This window comes from Palaemon carinicauda, chromosome 30, assembly GCF_036898095.1.
Source record: "Palaemon carinicauda isolate YSFRI2023 chromosome 30, ASM3689809v2, whole genome shotgun sequence".
Taxonomy (NCBI): Eukaryota; Metazoa; Arthropoda; class Malacostraca; order Decapoda; family Palaemonidae; genus Palaemon; species Palaemon carinicauda.
This window is the reverse complement of record NC_090754.1, coordinates 70,275,153-70,283,787: the sequence shown is the minus strand read 5'-3', so window position 1 is coordinate 70,283,787 and position 8,635 is coordinate 70,275,153.

Genomic DNA, 8,635 nt, shown 5'->3' with positions numbered 1-8,635 from the left:
TGAAAATCTCCAGACAGCGACGACTTGTGGGAGCTCTTAAAAGCCAGTCGTCTGACGGAGCCGGACACAAGATCATGATACTGCTGCACAGTCTGTAAACTGACAATCATGGGCAAGCGAGGAAGTACAGTGACAACCCGAATCTGTCTAGACTATCTGGGTCGTACAGACAACTCCTTAACGGGTTGCTGAGGTTGCCGCACTGCGTCACAACAAGTCCCTTCTGTTGGTTGTTGAACGTCTTCCCCGTGACACATTGACTTCGTAAACAAAAATCCTCTAACAAGGACTAAGCTTGGACTGCATGTCATGCAACACAGCTCAAGGTCTATGGGAGCAGGTGTGGTAACAGACGGGATTAGCGGCTGAAGTGGAACCATTACCTTCCCTGTAAGCATGTTATGCTTAAATAAAAGTCCATAAGAGGTTATGCAGCTAAAGGCTCCCTCCAAATGACAGAGTCCTCAAGGGAATATCAGAAGGAGGGAGAAAAGAACTTTCTCATCTACAGGGACCTTATCCTAGAAAAGCTAAGTTCTCTGAGTGAGGGTTCACTGGTGCAAAAGCAGCAGACTAGAAGGCAACGTTATGAAACTGCTTGACAGTCTAGTGAGTTGGCAACAACCCAAGATATGTTGAGAAGCATGCGGTAAGGTATGCAGAGCATGATGAATGCAGAGTATGCTGTATGCAGAGCATGCTGTATGTAGAGCATGTGTTGTATGCAGAGCATGCTGAATGCAGAGCATGCTGAATGCTGAGCATGTAGTAAGCAGAGCCTGCTGTAAGCAGAGCCTGCTGTAAGCAGAGCCTGCTGTAAGGAAAGCAGAGCGTGTGCATGGCGTTTAACATTCCTCAGAAATTCCATGACCAGTGCTAGAGTGCTTTATGCATGCTTGCATGGGGTTTAAAAAATCAACATAATGTTTACCTTACATTCATAACTCATGATTCATATTTTTGCCATGGTTTGAAAATGGAGGTAAGGTATGCTGAACAGCAGAGTCAGAACGAGCTGGAACAACAACAGTGGAAGGTGCAGAAAGTTCCTGTTCCTGTGGTATGAGTGGAGCGTGAAGAGACCGAGGTTGCGCAGAACAAGGTAAAGTTCCCGCAAGCAGAGGTGTCTGAGGCGCAGGATCAGGGTGCACGGGTTGAGCTCGGTGCAGCAGCTGAGGAGACTGACTCACAGGTGGAAGAGGTTGTACCTCCACCGAGAGTTGCACCACCGGTGGAGCAGCCAGGGGAGGAGGAGGAAGAGTGGGGTAATCCTCCTGATCCCAAACCGAAGGTTGCCTTAAAGAAGGCTGAGGCTGAACAACACTGGGAACAGCAAACACAGAAAGAGGTTCAACATCGTACGCCTGGCAGATGGTGCTGCGACTGGGTGCAGCGAGTGCAGGCGGGTTGAGCACAGGCTGAACGGGTGCAGGGGAGGTGCAACACTCTCAGCCCGACACTCACACAACAGGTCCGAAAGCTGTGCTTGCATGGACTGTAGTAGAGTCCACAACATCGTACGCCTGGCAGATGGTGCTGCGACTGGGTGCAGCGAGTGCAGGCGGGTTGAGCACAGGCTGAAAGGGTGCAGGTGGAGGTGCAACACTCTCAGCCCGACACTCACGCAACAGGTCCGAAAGCTGTGCTTGCATGGACTGTAGTAGAGTCCACAACATCGTACGCCTGGCAGATGGTGTTGCGACTGGGTGCAGCGAGTGCAGGCGGGTGCAGCACAGGCTGAACGGGTGCAGCCGGTTGGTGCACCACCGGTGCAGGCGGGTGCAGCACAGGCTGAACGGGTGCAGGCGGTTGGTGCACCACCGGTGCAGGAGGAGGAGGAGGTGCAACACTCTCAGCACGACACTCACGCATCAGGTCCGAAAGCTGTGCTTGCATGGACTGTAGTAGAGTCCACAACATCGTACGCCTGGCAGGTGGAACTGCGATCAGGCGGAGCGAGCATAGGGGGGGGGAGTGTAGGCGCACTCTCAGCCCGACAAACTGATGACTGAGGAGAGTCAGAGCTAACCCAATGACTGCATGCGGGTTGTTGAACTTTACTTCGTACGTCTGGCATAGGTCTGGACTTTACGTTTAAGAGGTCTTGAGACCTGAGACCAGCGTAACTCTGCCTTTATTTTCTCCTCTAAATCTCTTCTGCAGACGAGCAAAATAAGGGCTCAATCGTCTGCGGGTGGGAGTGACGGTCTCGGTAAGACACGCCCACAACCACCGAGGATACTTCTGTGCGCCGATCAAGGCCTGCCGAACCCTTTTGCCCTTCGACATTGCTTCTCCCCTGGGCTTGGGAGCTTGCAAGAGGTCCCGGACTGGGAGAACGACTGGCGCGCACAAAAGTACCCTCAAGCATAACACTGACATACTTTGCACTAATCACTTATCACTTTGATTTCTGTTTGCACTTATTTCACTGAACTCGAAACTTTAAGTGGTTTGTACCTGAAACACGCAATTCTATCCTTCTCAAAAGTTAGTAATTGCGAAAACAGAATTACAATGTAACAGAAAAATCTAATGAAAGAAAATTCAGTGGCTGGAAAGAGACTAAACACTAGATCACTCTAGAAACGTTTAGTTTCTTCCCCTAAAGAGACTAGGGATAAGAGCAAAACGATAACGACGTTACTCGTACGCCTGGCAGGCTTGAGGGAAACGTTTATCCTCTTTCTCCCTCCGTCTCTATCTCTCTCTCTCTCTCTCTCTTGACTTAGAACCTGAGAGAAGAGCCCAATCATATATATCGTTAAAACATATTATTGTTAAAGGAAAAAACTGAAATATTTCCCAAAAAGAAAAGTTCCTTATTAGGATCAAAACCATTAAGTTAAGAAAGAATGAACAAAACGCTAGACACGGTTACTCTTACTGCAATGTGAAACCGTGAACATTCTTTCTCTATCGTAACGATAGAGTGCAAGTTGAAACGTTCTGAACGTCAACAACTGCCGAGACAAACAAAACGTTAGTTCAACTTTGAAAAAGTACGAGACTATCAAAGAAATTCTTTCAAAGACCTTAAAATAGCATAATATGTTAACAGGTAAAACCGAAATGACGGGCTCACGATAATTAACTTCGGTACCAAGAAAAGACCGCCTACTATTAGGAAGGTCGAATATAAACAAATATAAAAATTAATTTTAATAAGTTTATAATAAAAGGAAGTTAATCGAAGAGGCCTATAAGAGGTGGAGAGATATAAAATAAATCTATAACTTTTGTTAAGCAAAATTAAGAAAGAGAGTCTATACTCTCTTAGACACCAACACTTCCGTCTAAGGGAAGGGTCGGCCATTGAAAGGTGAACGAGAGTTCATACTCTCTTCGTCACCAAAATTAATCAAATTAATTCCAAAAGCTAACTAAGCTAAAATAGAAGTTTCCAGTAAAGCGACAGCCGAAATCAAAGAGAAATACTTCACCAAAGTCGTGGAAATACTCCAAGAACATAAGCGTATCCCAGAACGTCTTGTCAGAAGCACGACAGAGGAATAATTGAGGAGGTGTCAACAAGAAGTACTTGAGTACCTGGCCACAGGTGGCGCTGGTAAGAACACCCCCTTCTAGTATTGTGATAGCTGGCGTATCCCTCCATAGAGTTCTGTCGGGCAACAGAGTTGACAGCTACATGATTATCGGGTAAGTTTAATATTGAAAAATCGGGTTTGATATTTACAAACCTTGCTTTAAATATAGTATAAGGAATTAATTGTATTACCAATTTAAGGTTTTATGATTTGAGTGATGTGATATAGATTATAGGTAGAGCAAATTATCTTATAACCTATCCAAAAGGTTTCTTTGTAACATGCCAATCACAAATGACATGAACAAAATTACCATGGTTTCCTGTCTTGCAACTATTAGTTTTTGAATTGGAATAATTTTTCTATTCCAATTGTTTTTGTAAAATCAAAATATAAAATTAATCTCAGTAAGCTAACATTTTTATGCCAACAGTTGTATGCAGTGTGTAAAATATATTTTTATTTTCTTATAGAGCTTTCATTTCCCTTTTAAGATTTCTGTAAAATGTATTGACACTATTATAATTTGTTTAATTATTTATGAATTTTAATCCTAATCATCCAAATTATGATTACAGCTATACTTTATGGAGTTTTGCATTCTATGCCCGATTTCATATGCAGTCCAACTTTTCATTTATGCCCCTCAGTCATTAAAAGACTGAAGGACATGAGTATATTTCTATCCATATACTGTTATGAACTTCAAATAGGGAAGTGCTAATAATGCCCCTCATGTGGTGCACTATAGGCATTGGTAAAAGGTCTTTGCAGTATCCCCTTTGGTAACTAATTGCTCCAAAATTTTAGTCATCTACATTATCTTAGTTCCCATCTCCACTCTTTGATCTTCTTGTACATCTCTTAATTTTCAATTCATACTGTAATCGGAGGACCATCCCTCCTGCATTATACCTTGGTACTGAATAGCCTCCTCATATCCAATGCATGGCCACATGGCCAAAATCTCATGAATTTGAGAAAAAAGTATTACTTCTTTCTCAAAAAAGTACTGTACAGTATTGACAAACATTTTATTTATGGGCATGTTGGCTAAATCGCCAAACTCTTTGCTGCATCCAGCAACATAAATTCATGTTTTCAAATATTCTTGCCACAAATTGTTATGAAGTCTCACAATGTTCTGGCTTGGTTTTATGCAATTCCTTGCTAGAACCTTCTTCAGTCACCTTGCATCTCTTCAAAAATAGTCTCTATAGGCTGTTATACTTCAAATCTTCATCTGATGGTATGTAAGAATAGGCTTATAGACCTTTTCCAGTCAGTAAAGGCCCACTTATCTCTAAGCCAACCTTGGCTCTTTGCAAACTTCTCAAACCTTTGGATGAAAGTGTTCAGCTTTCAATAGTTATAGGGGTATGAGTGATGCTTAAATGTTTACACAGTGCTCTAGTACCAATTTAATACTTCAAGATCATTAGCACGTTCATCTGCTAGCATCTTCTCTTCGTAAGTTCTTAGTTTTTCTGTCTCTCTTGATTTCTGGCATTCTTAACGGGCTTTCTTACTGTTCATTAACCATATCTATTAATTTTTTCCCCTCTATGCATATTTCCCTATATAATTCAACATGCTTTAATCTTTTAGGTATTGCCATAATGAATATACTTGAACCATGATGCAGTTCTAGTCACTATGTCAAAACACTGTCACTTTCAGTTTAGTCACTGTCACCAATCTATCACAATATAAGAGCATCTTCACCCCGAGAAAATAATCAAGACAAATATCCTGGTTATCTTCTTGTTCTTTTTGTCTTCTGTACCAACAGTCTTTTTTTATTGTTTCCACTTGAATTTTAGCCACTTGTTTTAGATCTTTTGCACTTGGAATATTCCAATAAAATTTCTAATTATAAGAACAGGTGTTGAGGTGCCGGTGATGGGAGATGAGAATGAGATATTACAAGAGAGGAAGTGAGGAGAGCACTAGATGAAACGAGAGTAGGAAAAGCATCTGGTATGGATGGTGTGAGAGCTAGGATGTTGAAGGAAGGGGGTGTGACTGCACTTGAATGGTTGGTGAGATTGTTTAATATGTGTTTTGTGTTGTCAATGGTACCAGTAGATTGGGTTTGTGCATGTATTGTACCACTATATAAGGGTAAGGGAGATGTGCATGAGTGTTGTAATTCAAGGGGTATTAGTTTGTTGAGTGTGGTGGGAAAAGTGTATGGTAGAGTACTGATTAATATGATTAAGGATAAAACAGCGAATGCAATCTTAGAAGTACAGGGTGGTTTTAGAAGAGATAGGGGTTGTATGAATCAGATTTTTACAGTTAGGCAGATATGCGAGAAATATTTAGCAAAAGGTAAGGAGGTGTATGTTGCGTTTATGGATCTGGAGAAAGCGTATGATAGAGTTGATATAGGGAAGCAATGAGGAATGTGATGAGGTTATATGGAGTTGGTGGAAGGTTGTTGCAAGCAGTGAAAAGTTTCTACAAAGGTAGTAAAGCATGTGTTAGTATAGGAAATGAAGTGAGCGATTGGTTTCCAGTGAGAGTGGGGCTGAGACAGGGATGTGTGATGTCGCCGTGGTTGTTTAACTTTTATGTTGATGGAGTGGTGAGAGAGGTGAATGCTCGAGTGCTTGGACAAGGATTGAAACTGGTAGATAAGAATGATCATGAATGGGAGGTAAATCTGTTGTTGTTTGCGGATGATATTGTACTGGTTGCAGACGCGGAAGAGAAGCTTGGCCGATTAGCGACAGAATTTTGAAGGGTGTGTGAGAAAAGGAAGTTGAAAGTTAATGAGATGTACGAGAAGGGAGGGTGGTGCGAGGTTGAATGTTATGTTGAATGGAGAGTTACTTGAGGAGGTGGATCAGTTTAAGTACTTGGGGTCTGTTGTTGCAGCAAATGGTACAGTGGAAGCAGATGTACGTCAGAGAGTGAATGAAGGATGCAAAGTGTTGGGGGCAGTTAAGGGAGTAGTAAAAAATAGGGGGTTGGGCATGAATGTAAAGAGAGTTCTGTATGAGAAAGTGATTGTACCAACTGTGATGTATGGATCGGAGTTGTGGGAAATGAAAGTGACGGAGAGACAGAAATTGAATGTGTTGAGATGAAATGTCTAAGGAGTATGGCTGGTGTATCTCGAGTAGATAGGGTTAGGAACGAAGTAGTGAGGGTGAGAACAGGTGTAAGAAATGAGTTAGCAGCTAGAGTGGATATGAATGTGTTGAGGTGGTTTGGCCATGTTGAGAGAATGGAAATTGGCTGTCTGCTAAAGAAGGTGATGAATGCAAGAGTTGATGGGAGAAGTACAAGACGAAGGTCAAGGTTTGAGTGGATAGATGGAGTGAAGGAAGCTCTGGGTGATAGGAGGATAGATGTGAGAGAGGCAAGAGAGCGTGCTAGAAATAGGAATGAATGGCGAGCGATTGTGACGCAGTTCCGGTAGGCTCTGCTGCTTCCTCCGGTGCCTTGGAAGACTGCGGAGGCAGCAGCGGTAGAGGATTCAGCATTATGAAGCTTCATCTGTGGTGGATAATGTGGGAGGGTGGGCTGTGACACCCTAGCAGTACTAGCCGAACTCGGTCGAGTCCCTTTTCAGGCTGGGAGGAACGTAGAGAGGAGAGGTCCCCTTTTCTGTTTCATTTGTTTGATGTCGGCTATCCCCCAAAATTGGGGGAAGTGCCTTGGTACAGTATATGTATGTATGTAAGAACATAAATTGGGTCTTAATAGTAAGGTATATCGTCGCTAATTTGGCGACTTAATACTTATTGTTAAACTTGCCCATCAATAAAAAGTCTTATTTTATTTCTAACTGGTATATTAACATGATTTTTCTTCTCCACTTCAAACATGCATATTTCCAATATAACAGGTAGTTCAGTTCCAACTGACAACTTTTGCTTCAAATTAGTCTTCCAACTTGGATATATAGATACCCTAACAATTCAATCCCTTGGTTCTTCTCCTGCCTTGGCACTAGCTGCTTTTTGTTTGTGGCATTACAAGTTTCTACCACCAATTTTGTCAGTTTGCATTCTATTCACCATCTTGTTATCCTGGGTTCCTGGTTACCTCTGATAGAATTCTTCATCGGTTTCTGACATTCCATGAAGCATATCCCTTGAGCTTTGAGATATAACTTGGCAAGGTTAACCATCTCAACAATGTCCTTTGGTACTCGTTCTTTGAGGTGTAGTGCCATCTCAGTCAAATAAGTTAACTCAAATAGTTCCCTCACGAGCATTTGGTTACATACCCGATATTTTTGCTGTAGATGTATTCTGAAATAACAATATATCCATTCATATACTTATCATTGTATTCTTGGCATAAATTAGCATGGAGTCTAACAATGTTCTGGTTTGGTCTGACAGAATTTTAAATCAAAACCCTTTTCAGTCATCTCGTATGCATTGCTCCCTTTAGGTTGTTATACTTCAAAAGCCACATACGTTGGCTTGCAAGAAAAAGTTTGATAACCATTACTTGTCAGTAATGGACAAAGACAAAAGGTTCACTTGGCTCTAGACCAACAATAGCTTTCAGCAAATCTCTCAAATCTTTAAAGGAACGTGTCTAACTGGCTTGTGAGTGATGCTTGCTTGGCCCATTGGAGTTCCACTATCATTCTCTGCATTGAGTCTTACCCAAGTTCAAGTGCAGGCACTTCTGCTTTGTATCTCCTCTTCATAAATTCTCTCTTTAAGCCTCCTCTCTTACTTGCTTCACATCATTCTTCTTCACCTCTGTTGCTACTTCCTTTCTTCCATCTTGGTGAACATCCTCTACTAACTTTTACTTACACAGCAACTGCTAAGTTTTCACCCCATATGCCCATGGACGTGAATGGCTTCTTATGCCCAGGCACAGGCTATATAGCATAAAAAGGTTAGTCAAAAACAGTAAAATTATAAATGACTGGAATAGCCTTTCACCAACAAATAAAGCCATTAAGGCTAAAGAAACCTCCGCACGCATGTCAGAACAGAATGTTCATAGCCAGATAAAACATTAGTATATCTTAATAAAAAAAAAACCTAGACATTCATTTAGCTTAGGGGAGAAATGTGGTCACATAAGGCACCTTGGTCAACTCACGT